The sequence below is a fragment of the Somniosus microcephalus genome, unplaced genomic scaffold (assembly GCF_052327205.1).
Source record: "Somniosus microcephalus isolate GS21.2 unplaced genomic scaffold, FLI_Smic_1.0 unresolved_chr1, whole genome shotgun sequence".
NCBI lineage: Eukaryota > Metazoa > Chordata > Chondrichthyes > Squaliformes > Somniosidae > Somniosus > Somniosus microcephalus.
In genome coordinates this window covers 159,012,704-159,028,013 of record NW_028225179.1, presented here as the reverse complement: position 1 = coordinate 159,028,013, position 15,310 = coordinate 159,012,704, and the positions used below count along the sequence as shown (strand labels likewise).

The following is a 15,310-nucleotide window of genomic DNA, read 5'->3' as shown; positions in this document are numbered from 1 at the left end:
ATATGGGGATAGGGCAGGAAAGTGGAGATGAGGTAGAAGATCAGCCATGATCTTATTGAATGGCGGAGCAGGCTCGAAGAGCCAAATGGCCGACTCCTGCTCCTATTTCTTATGTTCTTATGTCCACTGTTTGTGAGGAAGGTTTGATCTTTGGAGCTAAGGCGGGTAAATGGAGTTGAGGTGCAGATCAGCCCCGATCTCATTGAAAGGTGGAAAAACTCTCCAGGGGCTGAATGGCCCACTCCTGTTCCCACAACTAGCTCAGTCTGCTAATGGGCAGAGGGGCTGCCCTTCAGGTGAGATGTTAATCCAAGGCCGCGTCTGCCTCAAGTGGGTGATTCAGATCCCGCGGCAAAGAGGAGCCGGGCAGTTCTCCCGGTGTCCGGGCCAACATTCCTCCCTCAACCAGCACCGCCAAAGAGAGATTAACTGGTCATTCATCTCATTGGCTCTCTGTGGGATCTTGCTGTGTGTAAAATGACTGCTGCATTTTCCTCGCTAACCACGGCTACTGCACTTGCGAGTAATGCACTGCGGGTGCAGTGAGTTTCTGGGCTGGGTTGAGACACTGTTTGATTGCAAGTCTTTCCTTGTCACAAAGTGCACCGCCAGCACCTGCTGGCAGGATATCAGTGCTGCAGGAAAGAATCCCCATTAAAAAAGGCCCAAGAAGCGGTGACTGTCTCTGAAGGTTCACAAGGACAGTGATGGCCCTGGAGGGGGAGGGGGAGGGGGAAGGCCCCCACTGGCTCAGAGGATAAATGCCTCCAGGATTTAATGTCCTTCGGGTATATAACAGCCTTGGAGTTGATGGTGTTAGTGGAGGGTTTTGTATGGTTGATGTGGAAGTTGACTCTGTGCTTGTGGTTAATGGGGTAGAAATTGGACCTCATTGTCCCGGTTTGTGGGGGTAAAATGGGCGCAGTGAGGGACAGATTTGGGGACCAACGTCCGGCGCCCAATTGTGTCGGGCCATTTTCAGGCATCCTTGGAGTTCTCCCCAGTGTCTGGGTCAATATTTCACAGAACCACAGAATCACAGAATCACACAGCACAGCAGGAGGTCACTCGGCCCTTCGTGCCTGTTCCGGCTCTTTGAAAGAGCGAAACAATTAATCCCACTCCACTGCCCTTTCCCCACAGCCCATACTGTTCCCTTCAGGTATTTATCCAATTCCCTTTTGAGGGCGACCATTGAATCTGTATCCACCACCCTATCAGGCAGTGCATTCCAAACACTAACCTCTCCTGTAAATAGGTTGTTCCTCATCTCGCCCCTGATTCTTTTGCCAATTACCTTCACTCTGTGCTCTCTGGTTACCGACCCTTAGCCCACTGGAAACAGTTTCTCGTTATTTACTCTATCAGAACCCTTCATGATTTTGACCACCTCTGTGAAATCTCCCCTTAACCTTCTCTGGTCTAAGGAGAAAAAACTCAGCATCACTAGTCCCTCCACGTAACTGAAGTCCCCCATCCCTGGTACCACCCCAGTAAACTGTATTTCCCAGAATTGGACACAATACTCCAGCTGGGGCCAAACCACTGATTTAGGAAGGTTCAGCATAACTTCCTTGCTATTGTAATCTATGACTCTGTTTATAAAGCTCAGGATACTGTCTATTATTTAGCAGCCATCTCACCTTGTCCTGCCACCTTCACAGATTTCTGTACAAACACCCCCAGGTCTCTCTCTTCCTGCACCCCGTTTAAAATTGGACCATTTATGTTATATTGCCTCTCCCCATTCTTCCTACCGAAATGCATCATTTCACACTATGTTGAATTGCATCGGCCATGTGTCTGCCCATTTCACCAGTCTGTCTATATCCTCCTGAAATGTATTACTATCCTCCTCACTGTTTACTGCCTGTCTGACTTTTGTGTCTTCTGCAAACTTTGAGATGTTGCCTTTTATACCCAAGTGAAATGGAGTTAAGATGCAGACCAACCAATATCTTATAAATGGCGGAAGAGGCTTGAGGGGCTGAATGGCCTACTCCTGTTCCTGTGTCAGCCTAGAAACTGAGTGTCAGCAGGTAATGAGCTCTGGAAAATAAGCCGGGCCCATTCTCAACAAGGATCCACCCAATGCCAAGTCACTAGATAGCGGGAGAAACAGGCCCCCTGGCTGATCCTTCCCCACCCCGAACCCTGGGATGCTAAGGCCCATCTCTGCACCTCCACTGTCACTCTGCTTCAGATAGTGTGTCTCACCAGCAATCCAGCCTGGACCCTCCCTGGTCTGTGTGTCTCAGTAAACACACCAAGCAGTGCTCGGCAATTCTGACACCACCTTCTGATTTAGACACAGACTCTGCAGACAGATGAAGCAGGTACTTTTATTTCTGTGTGCAGGTTACAGGGAGACAGCACTTTACAATTTATCAAACACTTTCAATACTTGGTTACAATGATATACTTTGTTTTCTATTAAACTCTGCAGGATGTAACATTTAAAGCCAGCTCTTCAAACTCTGAAACACAGATGCAACTTTAAAATATGAGGTTGATCTGAATATGAAAGACAGACAGACTTGCATTTATATAGTGCCTTTCACAGCCTCAGGACGCCCAAAGCACTTTACAGCCAATGAAGTGCTTTTGAAGCAACAACAGAAAACGCTGGAAAAACTCAGCAGGCCAGGCAACATCCGTGGAGAGAGAAACAGAGTCAATGTTTCAGGTCGAAACCCTTCATCAGAACTGAGAGAAAAAGGCAGGAAATGAAACAGATTAAAAGGCCAGTTTGGGGGCTGGGAAATGGGGGAGGGGATGAAAGAACAAAAGGGAAGGTCTGGGAGGTGGAGAGACATTAAGAGGCATTCAAGACGAGACGAGCTGGTAATAGGACAGGTAAAAGAGACAAAAGATGGCTCTAGATGAAGTGTGAAATGCGCTGGCAGAGTGAGAGACAGCTGCCATGGGGAGAGAAAAGAAAGGAAAAGGCACAAACCAAAGGTGTGGATAAAAATATATAAAAATATAATCGGGGCCGAGGTTATGATCATAGAGTCCAGAAGGCTGTAAAGTGCCTAATCGGAAGATGAGGTGCTGTTCCTCGAGTACTTTTGAAATGTAGTCACTGTTGTAATGTAAGAAACGCCACACAGTTCTTGCACAGCAAGCTCCCACAAACAGCAATCTGATTTTGTTTTACTAATACTGGTTGAGGGATAAATAAAACACTGATATACAACATGGGTTCAGCCCCAGCTGGAGCATTGGGTCCAATTCTGGTCTCCATCACTCCGGTTACACCAGGCGGGGGCTCTTAAAATCGGCCCGCTCAGTTCGGGATGGGAATTGTAAGGATCCAGAGTCTGGAGCAAGGTGCAAATAAAACAAACAACACGTTTAGTTCATGCTTCTGGGATGTAATTAAGCCCCGAATCGCTGTGTGTTTAATAAATGCCGCTTCTATGGTGCAGTTTAATAACAGCGCTGGGCAGCAGAGGTGTTGCACTAATTCATCTCAAACACCGCCATGTAGCGCCACCTTCCGCCTGCGGAGCAACATTACAGGCAGGAAGGTCACCGGGTTCCTGCAGCTCACAGCTCATTCCACCCAGTCAGTTCCTCTCTACAATTCACCATCCATTTGTTTCTTCTCTCCCCCTCCTTCTATTCCCCAGCCCTACACAGGCCCTTGCTGATCTTTCAGTTCCGAGTTCCGATGCAGGGTGTATTCCCGGAATGTTAACCTGTCTTCTCTCTCCACAGGTGATGACCTTGTCCACTCTCTATTCTAAACACTCCACACGCTTGAATGTTCTGATCATTTCCATCCCCTGGGTTTTCCCATGTTTCTGATACTCCCTCCTGTTCCCTTTTGATTTCACTTCTATCTGGTGAACCTTTTACTTTTTCCTTCCCTCGGGTATTATTTAATTTGCCGTGTCTCGGATGGTCCCTTTGTCATGTCCTTCCCACTGGTGTTCTATCTCACCCTAGTTCCTCTCCCCTGCCCCTCTTTACCTTTAACTTCCCAGCTGGAGTCTCTGGTTCCCTTGGTGTATTTCTGCCCGTGTTTTAATTCTCCTCTGTCTCTGGGTCCCGATGATTCTCGATGTTCTTGAGGATTTTATTTAATTTTACAGGAGTCTCTGGAGCAGTTGCCACGAGTTTGTTCCCCTGCACCGATTAAACAAACAAATCTCACCAACAAGACATTGTCACTGGGTTGTAGCCGCCCTGACCTCAGGTGACATTTGGACCATCCGCACCACCTGTGACTGAGACCGACGCCCATCAGTTTGCAGCTGGCAGGAGGCAGGGTGAAATTATGGGATGGACCTCTTAGTGACCTTTAACCCCGCAGATTGTCAGCGGGGCAGAGTTTTTCCCATTGACATTCCATCCCGGATTGAAGAAGGGAAAGATTCTCTCAGTGAAAGTGTGGGTGAAAGTGTGGAGATGGGACATGTTGTCCGCATTGTAAAATGTCACCTGTCCGCCCTCATAGTCCAGGTACACCCCGATCTTCCGGGGATTCACACTCAGGGTGAGGAGCGTCTTGGAGGGGGAGGTGAGGGCAACGTAGCCACTTCTGGGAAGCAGCCTCACAGCCCAATATCCAGTCTCAGGTTCCATGTCGAAAAGCCCTTTCCTCCCGGCAGACTCTCGGGCCACTCCCAGAAACCACCGAGTCTTGTTCCCCACCTCCACCTCCCAGTAATGTCTCCCTGATGTGAATCCCTTCGATCCCAGGACACAGGCCCAGGAATCAAACCTCTCTGGGGTGTCAGGGAGCGGCTGCACTTTGCCTCCGTCTCTCACACTGGTCCGGTCCCCAGACAGGATGAGCTTGGGATTCGCTGTGTTCGTATCCAAAGTCAGAGAGGCTGGAGCTGGGGGAAAGTTAAAATAACACAGTCAGTGATTTAGTTTCTTGCTGTGATTTATTCAAACTCTTTCCTTTTTAAAGTGCCCACTCGGGCTCTGGGTTGTATTCAGGGAATCTGCTGCCACTCCAGGATTTACACCCGGCGTGGGGGGGTGGGGGGGGGAGGAGAGGGTGATGGGTAGAAACAGAGAGAGAGGGGAGGGGAGAGAGAGGTGGAGGAAAGAGTGACGGGGGGAGAGATGGGGAGGGGGAGTGGGGAGAGAGAGAGGGAGAGGAGAGAGCGGGGGAGGGAAGAGAGGGGGGAGTTGGGAGAGGGGCAGGGGAGGGGACAGCAAGCGGGAGGGGAGAGAGTGGGAGGGGTGGGGAGAGGGGGAGCACGAGGGGAGGGGGGATAAGGGGTGGGGAGAGAGAGCGGGAGGGGACAGAGGGGGAGGTTGAGGGGAGAGAGCGTTGGAGGGGGGAGTGAGGGGAAGGGGAGGGGAGAGAACGGGGATGGGAGGGGGAGCAGGAGGCAGAGAGGAGGAACGGAGCTGAGTGGGGGAGAGGCGAGGGAGTGGGAGGGGAGAGAGGGGTGGGCGGAGAGGGAGGGGGATGGGAGGGAGAGGGGGACAGCGAGGGGGAGGAGAGGGAGTGGGCGGGGAGAGACCGCGGGAGGGGAGAGAGAGTTGGAGGGGTGGAGAGTGAGGGGGAGTGGAGAAGAGGGGGAGAGGAGGAGAGGAGGAGATGGAGTGGAGAGAGAGGGGGTGACAGAGGGGAGAGGGGGGAGGGGAGGATAGAGGGAGGGGAGGATAGGGAGAGGGGGAGGGATGGGGAGGGAGTGGGGAGTGAGAGGGGGAGGGGGTGGGGTGAGAGGGAGGGGAGAGAGGGAGGGGAAAGGGAGAGAGAGCGGGGAGGAGGGGAGAGAGAGAGCGGGAGGGGAGGGGAGTGGGGGGAGGGGGAGAGGGAGCCGGCAGAGGGGAGAGAGTGGGGGGCAGGGGGGAGGGGAGGATAGGGGGAGGGGAGGAAGAGGAGGATAGGAGGAGAGAGAGCGGCAAAGGGGAGAGAGAGGAGGAGTGGGAGGAGAGAGGGGGAGGGGAGCGAAAGGGGCGGGAGGAGGGGAGAGGGAGCCGATAAAGGGGAGAGAGTGGGGGGCAGAGGGGAGAGGGAGGGTAGGGTGAGGGGAGGGGAGCGGAGCAAGAGGGGAGGACAGAGAGTGGGCTGGGGGAGAGGGGGGAGGGGTGGGGGTGGGGAGAGAGGGGATGGGGAGGAGAGAGAGGGGGAGGGGAGGAGGATAGAGGGGGAGGGGCTGGAAGAAAGAGGGAAGGGAGAGAAAGGGGGAGGGGAGAGAAGACTGGGGGGGGAGGAGAGGGGGTGAGGAGAGAGGGGGGAAGGGGAGAGGGGGATGGGAGAGAGAGAGGGTGAGTGGGAGGGGAGACTGGGGGCGGAGGTGGTGGGGAGTTAGTTGCTGGTTTTCTGAGCTTTCTTTCGCCTCTGCCATCCTGCTCTGATCTTGAGCCACTGTGAGGAACTCTGCAGCCCCAGTCTCCCGCTATTCTCAGTGCCTGCAGAGTCCATCAAGGGCCTTTGAAAATTAACAAGGAATCGGTGACAGAAGCTCTAATGTGTCCTGGAGACACAGTGGGTGAAATTGGTCTTGGACTGTTTTAGGTGACAGTCAATCAGCAGCTCGTATCGCGCTCCCTCAATATTCGTTTCCATTAACTTCAATGGGAATTAATATTGGGCACAATGTAAAATGGGCCACTGATTCACTATCGCCCATTTTGTGTTACCACCCAGACTAATTTTACCCGCAATCTCTCTCTGGAGGTGTGACCCACACACCACTAATCAGCGCTGTCGATGTGTGGAGAGGGGGAAAGTACCGACAGCAGGAGAATAGAGAGAAGAGAAGGAAAAAGGTAAAGAGAAAACAATGAGGAGGGAACTGCTGCAGAAAGGAAGAGAGAACCAAAAACAACCGAGGGAAACTAAATTAAAAAGCTCAACAGAGGAAATGGGAGAGACAGGATACACCATGTACTGGAGACAAAGTCCCAGACACTCTTAGATTGATCACAATCAGCAGTGCAATTCCAGATTGAATAGAACAGCAAGGGTCTGGTTCAGCCTGAGACAGTGGCCAAGGAGGGGGTGGAGTTGGTGGCCAGGATGCAGAGTTGTTGACAATTTCCAAACTGATGGCTTAAATCTTCACAATGTTTAACTGGAAAAAATTCTGGCTCCTCCATAACTGGATTCCAGATAATCTGTTGGACAACACACTGGCGGTGGAGGGGTCAAGAGAGGTGGTGGAGAGGTAGAGCTGGGTACCATCGGTGCACATCTGGAAACTGAACCTGTTTCTGTGGATGAGGTTGACAAGTGGCAACATGTAGATCAGTGAGAGAAGAAGACCAAGAATAAATACTTGAGAATCTCCTGGGGTGCCGTGCGGGGGTGGGAAGAGAAGCCATTGCTGGAGATACTCCGGCTACGATCAAATAGGTAAATGTGAACCAAGTAAAGGCAGTCCCACTGAGTAGGACAATTGAGGAGAGACATTGGAGGAGAATGGTCAATGTTTGCAGAGAGCTCCAGGAGGATGAGGAGGGAAAATGCGCTATACTCACTGTCACAGAGCGTGTCATTTGTGACCTTTATTAGGGACACTTTGGGGCTATGATGACAGGGATGAAAATATGGTTAGTGTGGTTCAAACATGCAGTTGTGGGAAAATGGCCAGGGATTTCAGAAGTGACCGCACGTTCAAGTACTTTGTAGAAGAAAGTAAGGTTGGAGATCAAGTGCAAGGACAGAGGGATAGAGGGTGGGTAATTTTGAGGAAGGCTGTGATGACATTGGATTTGAAAAGGAGCTGGATAGGACGTGAGGAGAGGGAACCATTTACAATGTGAGCTAGCATGAAACCAGGAAGAGAAGTTGGGTGGGCAGCAGTTTAGTGGGAATGGGGTCAATGGAGCAGGAGGTGAGTCCAGCAGAGAATACAATCCCAGTAAGACAGGCAGCCTGGGTTCTGATTGGTTACTTGCACCATGGATATGTAAAATAAAGAGAATAATGCAGCGAGAGAATAAAAATAAAAATACCAAACATTGAACCGAATGTTGATGTTTTATCCAGTAGGAATATTGGTATAAAATATCACATTGATGTGAATTTAAGAACTGAAGTAAGAACTGTGAATAACTCAAAGCAGATCAGAGAAAGTGGGTGAGAGTCTAGGTGGAAGTGAGTGATGATGGGATTAGTGTCACTGTGTGAAGCTGCTTTCAAAGGTGATGCGATGACTTTCTAGCGTGGTTCTAAACTTGGGTTTAAGCAGCTGTTTTCAAAGGCCACAAGGAAAGTACTGTTGAGAGTGAAATATTTCACAGGTAAAACAGAGTCCAGCATAAGGGATGTGTTGGAAATAAATACACTGCAATTACATTTGAAGGAGAAACTGACATTTCTAATGTTCCTGACAAATGTCTCAAAGCACTTCACACAATGTATTACTTTTGAAGTGTATTTTCTACTGTGATATAGGGCAGGGTGTCCAATAGGGCAGGGTGTCCAAATTAGACCTCCCCTCTCCTCAGCCCTCACAATCCCACTCTCCAAGCCCAGGCAGCTCAGTCCTATTTGGGTTTACAGTTTTTTGCCAGCTTCTTATCAAACTCTCTCTTGAAGCTGCTGATACCCTCTGACAACTCTGCCTCCCTTACTTTCCATACCCTCCGCATAAAGTATTTGGGAGTGATTTACGTCTCACTATCGCCCGGATTTAAAGTGTAAACGGAGCAGTAATGAGGCAAAAATCACACGCAGTGCTTCCCACCTGGTTCCCACCAATGCCCGCCGGGATATGGTGTCGCAGCCGCGAAATAGGAATCCAGCGCAAGGAGTTCGTTCTCTCCGGTGTCCTGGGCAATATTTGTCCCTCAACCAACATCACCAAAACTGGTCATCTGGTCATTATCACATTGCTGTTTGTGGGAGCTTGCTGTGCAGAAATTGGTTGTGGTGTTTCCTACATTACAACAGTGGCTACACTTTAAAAACTCTTCATTGGCTGTAAAGCGCTTTGGGACGTCCTGAGGTCGTGAAAGGCGTGATATCAAAACACGCTCTTTTTCCCCTCTTTCGTAACAGTTTCTCTGTGGTCAGGAGGTGCCTGAATTATCCTGTCTGCTGCTGGTCAATCCTTGGTTTTCCAGCCGCCCACCGTATTCTCCTGTACATCCCCACCCACCGTCCCAACCCACTCCGCCCACCTTTAAACAGCTCCTGCTCACTTGCCTCCAGGGAGGATTTGGCCGATTTCCTGTCTCCCGCCTCCACCCTCAAGGATCACCGAGCACCTTCCCATGCTCCAAGTCCGTGGGCAACTCACCAGCAATATTGTACTGAAGCCCAACCCTGAGAATGGATTGGGCCTCTGACCAATTTCATGGAGCGAGCAGTGGGCTCACTGACTCACTGCCTGCCCGATCAATGGGGTCACTCAAAAACCCAACCTCGCTCAATCCAAACTGCCTTTTCACCCTCCCTTTTCTCAATTTGAGACTATCCCTACTTTGTTGTAGACTCTGTGACTGTGTTAAACCTGTGGATGTTTATCTTCTCTGCGGTTTAGGATCTTGAATAATTCAATAAGATCACCCCAAGCCCTCCCTTATCCAGAGCAAAGACTCCTGACTTCCAGACTAGACCCGGACCTCAGTGATCATTTAATCTGCGGTTCGGGAGCCAGTTCAGTCTCTTCTCATCTGGATTTATAAATCAGGAAAAGGAATATAAGAGCTTTACTGGGGTTAATGGCGTCTATCATTTCTCTCCACGCTGTGTACTGTAAAGGGCCGTTGAACTTTCCAATAGACAGGGCGCCATCTGCTACAGACAGTATTCGCCTGTCATCACTAATCCTGTAAATATTGAACAGATGATGTTATAAATCGATATTTAACATTTTTCTGAGTTATTTTACCAAACTGTGCAGAGTTTCAGTAAAGAGCATGTCCTACCTCCTCTTCCGACAAGCTTCCTCCTGAAATAAATAAAACACAAACAGTGAGGAGGATAGTAAAAGACTTCAGGAGGACACAGAAAGGCTGGTGAAATGAGCAGACACAGGGCAGGTAGAATTTAACACAGAGAAGTGTGAAGTGATGCATTTTGGAAGGAAGAATGAGGAGAGGCAAAATAAACTAAATGGTACAGTTGTACAGGGCCTTGGTGAGACCGCACCTTGAGTATTGTGTGCAGTTTTGGTCACCTTACCTGAGGAAGGACGTTCTTGCCATGGAGGGAGTGCAGCGAAGATTCACCAGGCTGATACCTGGGATGGCAGGAATGACGTATGAGGAGAGATTGTGTCGATTGGGCTTATACTCACTGGAGTTTAGAAGATTGAGAGGGGATCTCATCAAAACCTATAAAATTCTGTCAGGTCTGGACAGACTAGATGCAGGAAGGATGTTTCTGATGGCCGGGGAGTCCAGAACCAGGGGTCATAGTCTAAGGATAAGGGGTAAGCCATTTAGGACTGAAATGAGGAGGAATTTCTTCACCCAGAAAGTGGTGAACCTGTGGAATTCTCTGCCACAGAGGGCAGTGGAGGCCAGTTCATTAAATATATTCAAGAAAGAGTTGGATATATTTCTTGAGGCTAAAGGGATCAAGGGATATGGGGAGAAGGCAGGGACAGGGTACTGAATTTGGATGATCAGCCATGATCTCATTGAATGGCGGAGCAGGCTCGAAGGGGCCGAATGGCCTACTCCTGCTCCTATCTTCTATGTTTCTATGTTACAATTTTAAATGGGATGCAGGAACAGAGAGACCTGGGGGATCACATTCAAACATTTTTAAGAAAATTAGGCAAAAAAATGAGGATGGGGATTTTTTAACAGTGACTCAAGGCATCGACGGGTATGGGGAGAGAGCGGGAATATGATATTGAGATAGAGGATCAGCCATGATCATATTGAATGGCGGCGCAGGCTCGAAGGGCCAAATGGCCTACTCTTGCTCCTATTTTTCCATGTTTCTATAATCTGGAATGCACTGAATGACAGGAAGTAGAATTAATAACTATTTACAAAATGGAATTGGAAATATACTTGAAAAGGAAAAATTGCAGGGCTATGGGGAAAGAGCAGGGGGAGTGGGTCTAATTGCACAGCTCTTTCAAAGAGCTGGCACAGGCACAATGGGCCTTTTGTGCTGTGGGATTCTATGATTGTAAGTAGTTGAAAAGCCTGATTTGTGTGTCAGATACTGGAACTCAACATCAGTGTCACTCACAGACACAGTGACTCTCACACCCACCGCACCAGACACACCCACACACTCACAACATGGAACTGTAACTGGATTACTATCTGAGTGCCAGGAATATAGTAAACTTGCGCAACACGGAAATAATTAGAAGCAAAATATCAAGATCAGGACAACCCATTCCCGGGAGGTCGCAGGTATTCCCGGGAATCTGCAGACAGTGTGGGAGCCGGTTAGTTTGGTGACAACAACAGAACCGCCCCGGAATAGACAAAACAATCGGTTTAAATCAGTTTCGAATTATTCAGCAAATGCTGCATTTATTTCAGTTATCATCGGTTATTTTGTGACTGTGTGAAGTTTCACTGAACTGACCCGCAATATAATCCTCACCTTCAGAAATGTCAGCCCGTCTTTTTGCTCCATCTGTTTCTGCAACTTTGCGAGCTTCTCCTGAATAGAATTTAAATTCCCTTGAATTTCTCGGAGGTTTTTCTCCATTGTTTTTAGAATCTCCCCCTCTTGTTCCCTGAGATCTCTGATTAAACGCTGCTCTTTCTCACTGAAAATCTGGTGCATTTTAGCGAACTCGGATGTGATGCGGGTCTGCAGACTGCTCGACTGTTCCTACCAAATGAAATGTGAAACATAATTAATGTACCGCGATAAAGGGAACAAAACTAACCGAGATCCCAGAAAATCAGCACAGGGAGCCCTTACCCTAACTGCGGAAATCTGCTGTTTCTGTTTTAATTCCGTTTCTAGAACCACCGATTTCTCCCTTGTGAGAGAGTCTAAGGAAGATTTCACCTGATCCTGGGATTGGGAGAGAAAATCACAGAATAAAAGTGTTAGACCATGAAAATGTGATGAAATAATCAGGTGATCAAATCTGTTCCTTTTTACCTTGTAGATTCCAATAGCTTCTTTAATGGGCATGAAGCGGTGCTCTCTGTGTTCCCGCGCATCTCTACAAATCACACAGATCAATTTCTTGTCAGTTTCACAAAACAGCTTCAGTTCTTCCTGATGTTCCTCACAGTGAAGTTTACTTTCCTTCTCTTTCGGATTCAGGGTTAATTTTCGAGCTTTCTCGGCCAGATTCGCTAAGACCCGATTGTCCTTGAGGTTTCTTTCCGGAAACTCCTCTCTACATTCCGGGCAGGATTTTATCCTCTTCTTTTCCCAACACTGTGTGATACAGGAGCGGCAGAAGTAGTGCCCACACTCCAGTGAAACCGGATCGGTGAAGAAATCAAGACAAATGGGACAAATTAAATCCTCGGTCCAACTCTCGGCCTGTTGTCTGGAAGCCATGTTCACCCTCAGCACTTCCTGATTCAAACCGCTTTCAGTTTCGATGTTTTTCTGCTGCCGAACAGCCTCAGTTCAGCGATTTCCCGATGAAGTTCACTGCAATACTCAGGAATTATTGTTAAATACTCGTCTATGTCCTGTCGACTTTTACACAGGGAGACACAACCTAGAGCAGTGTGAAGGACAAACAGGGTTAGAGCACGGAGGGGAATAATTGAACCCTGGCCGGGAGGGTGAAGGTTCCTGGAGTGTTGACAGTGGGGGGAGGGAGAGAGAGGGAGGGAGGAGGCGGAGATGGGCGGGGATCGAGATTCCAGGGCACTTTGCTCCAGACTGAACTCACTGCCGACTACAAACCCTCTGGTGACACACAGTGTGTGATAGAGATCCATAAACTGAATTGTGTTAATGATTGCAGCCGCTCACCCTGAAACACAAAGTGCCACAAATGTCAAGGAGTGACTTTAGATGACAGGTACAGAGACGATCTTTAGAGGGATTGAAGCATTGAGGATCGATTTTATCTGGCAGAAAGAAATAATTGCATTTATATAGCGCCTTTCACAATCCCAGGACGACCCAAAGTGCTTTAAAGCCCACGAAGTACTTTTGAAGTGTAGACATTGTTGTAATTTAGCGAAACACATCAGCCAATTGAGCACAGCAAGCTCCCACAAGCAGCAATGAAAAAACTCATCAGGGTATCTGTTTCTTCGGTGTTGGTTGAGGGATAAATGTTAGTCAGGACACCAGGGAGAATTCCACTGCTGATGTTCGAATGGTGCCCTGGAATTACAATCTATATTAACGATTTGGAGGAAGGGACCAAGTGCAACATATCCAAGTTTGCCGACGATACAAAGATGGGAGGGAAAGCAGTGAGTGAGGAGAACATTAAAAACCTGCAAAAGGACATAGACAGGCTAAGTGAGTGGGCAGAAATTTGGCAGATGGAATATAATGTTGGAAAGTGTGAGGTTATGCACTTTGGCAGAAAAAATCAAAGAGCAAGTTATTATCTAAATGGAGAGAAACTGCAAAGTGCTACAGTACAAAGGGATCTGGGGGCCCTGGTGCATGAAACACCGAAGGTTAGTATGCAGGCACAGCAGGTGATCAGGAAGGCCAATGGAATCTTGGCTTTTATTGCAAGGGGAATGGAGTATAAAAGCAGGGAAGTCTTGCTTCAATTATACAGGGTACTGGTGAGGCCACACCTGGAATACTGTGTACAGTTTTGGTTTCCATATTTAAGAAAAGATATACTTGCTCTCGAGGCAGTTCAGAGAAGGTTCACTTGGTTGATTCCGGAGATGAGGGGGTTGACTTATGAGGACAGGTTGAGTAGGTTGGGCCTCTACTCATTGGAATTCAGAAGAATGAGAGGCAATCTTATCGAAACATATAAGATTGTGAGGGGTCTTGATCGGGTGGATGCGGTGAGGATGTTTCCACTGATGGGTGAGACTAGAACTAGGGGACATAATCTTAGAATAAGGGGCTGCCGTTTCAAAACTGAGATGAGGAGAAACTTCTTCACTCAGAGGGTAGTAAATCTATGGAATTTGCTACCTCAAAGAGCTGTGGAAGCTGCGACATTAAATAAATTTAAAACGGAGATAGACAGTTTCCTAGCTGATAAGGGAATTAGGGGTTACGGGAGTGGGCAGGGAAGTGGATGTGAGTCTAGGTTCAGATCAGCCATGATCCTATTGAATGGTGGAGCAGGCCCGAGGGGCCGTATGGCCTACTCCTGCTCCTACTTCTTATATTTTTATGTTTATCATTGAAGTCCACCTGAGAGGGCAGACTGGGCCTCGGTTTAAGGTCTCACAGTGCAGCGCTCCCTCAGTCCTGCACTGGAGTGTCAGCCTGGATCATGTGAGCAAGTGTCTGGAGCGAGACTGGATCCCATGACCTTCTGACTCAGTAAACGCCACAGCTGACACCTACCACTGTTTACCGTCTCACCGAGAGGCGGCACCATTTGACAGTGCGGTTTCTTCAGTGCTGCTCCGGAGTGTTATCCTGGGTTATGTGATGAAGTCTATGGAGTGGGACTTCATCCCACAATCCTCGCACTCAGAGGTGAGAGCGCTCCCCCTGAGCCACAGCTGGGGCAGAGGCGGCTGCCCACCTGCTTCTGGAATGTGTGTTTGCAGAGGAAGTCTGGAGAGAAGATCGAGCGAGAATGAGGAACTCAAAGAAATTAGCATTAGTTAAAAAAAAGTACTGGAGAAATTAATGGAACTTAAAGCCGATAAATCCCCTGGACCTGATGGCTTACATCCTAGGGTTTTGAAAGAGGTGGCTAAAGAGATAGTGGATGCATTGGTTGTCATTTCCCCAAATTCCATAGATTTTAGAACGGTTCCCGCAGATTGGAAGGTAGCAAATATAACCACACTATTTAAGAAAGGAGGGAGAGAGAAAACGGCGATCTACAGACCAGTTAGCCTAACGTCAGCAGTAGGGAAAATGCTAGAATCTATTATTAAGGATGTGGTAACAGGGCACTTAGAAAATAATAATAGGATTGGGCCGAGTCAACACGGATTTATGAAAGGGAAATCGTGTTTGACAAATCTGTTAGAGTTTGTTGAGGTTGTAAGGAGCAGAATAGATAAGGGAGAACCAGTGGATGTGGTGTATTTGGATTTTCAGAAGGTATTCGATAAGGTGCCACACAAGAGGTAATTAAACCAGATTAGGGCTCATGGGATTGGGGGTAATATATTAGCATGGATTGAGGATTGGTTAATGGGCAGAAAACAGTGAGTAGGAATAAACAGGTCATTTTCGGGATGGCAGGCTGTAACTAGTGGGGTACGGCAAAGATTAGTGCTTGGGCTGTTCTGCCAAGGCGGGGTCCTCCCAGGCAAC

At 48.5% G+C, this 15,310-nt stretch overlaps 1 pseudogene across 1 annotated transcript in view; it reads right to left on the bottom strand.

Moving 5' to 3' along the window:
• Window positions 1-2,066: 2,066 nt before the first annotated feature.
• LOC147096362 (nuclear factor 7, ovary-like) overlaps window positions 2,067-15,310 on the bottom strand; it is an 88,856-nt pseudogene continuing 75,612 nt past the window's right edge. Inside the window, exons 5-10 of the transcript XR_015074900.1 lie at window positions 12,017-12,078; window positions 11,831-11,926; window positions 11,504-11,737; window positions 9,856-9,878; window positions 9,641-9,756; window positions 2,067-4,850 (exon numbers count right to left, since the gene is read on the bottom strand). The product of XR_015074900.1 is annotated as a nuclear factor 7, ovary-like (transcript). The remainder of the gene's footprint in view (window positions 4,851-9,640; window positions 9,757-9,855; window positions 9,879-11,503; window positions 11,738-11,830; window positions 11,927-12,016; window positions 12,079-15,310) is intronic.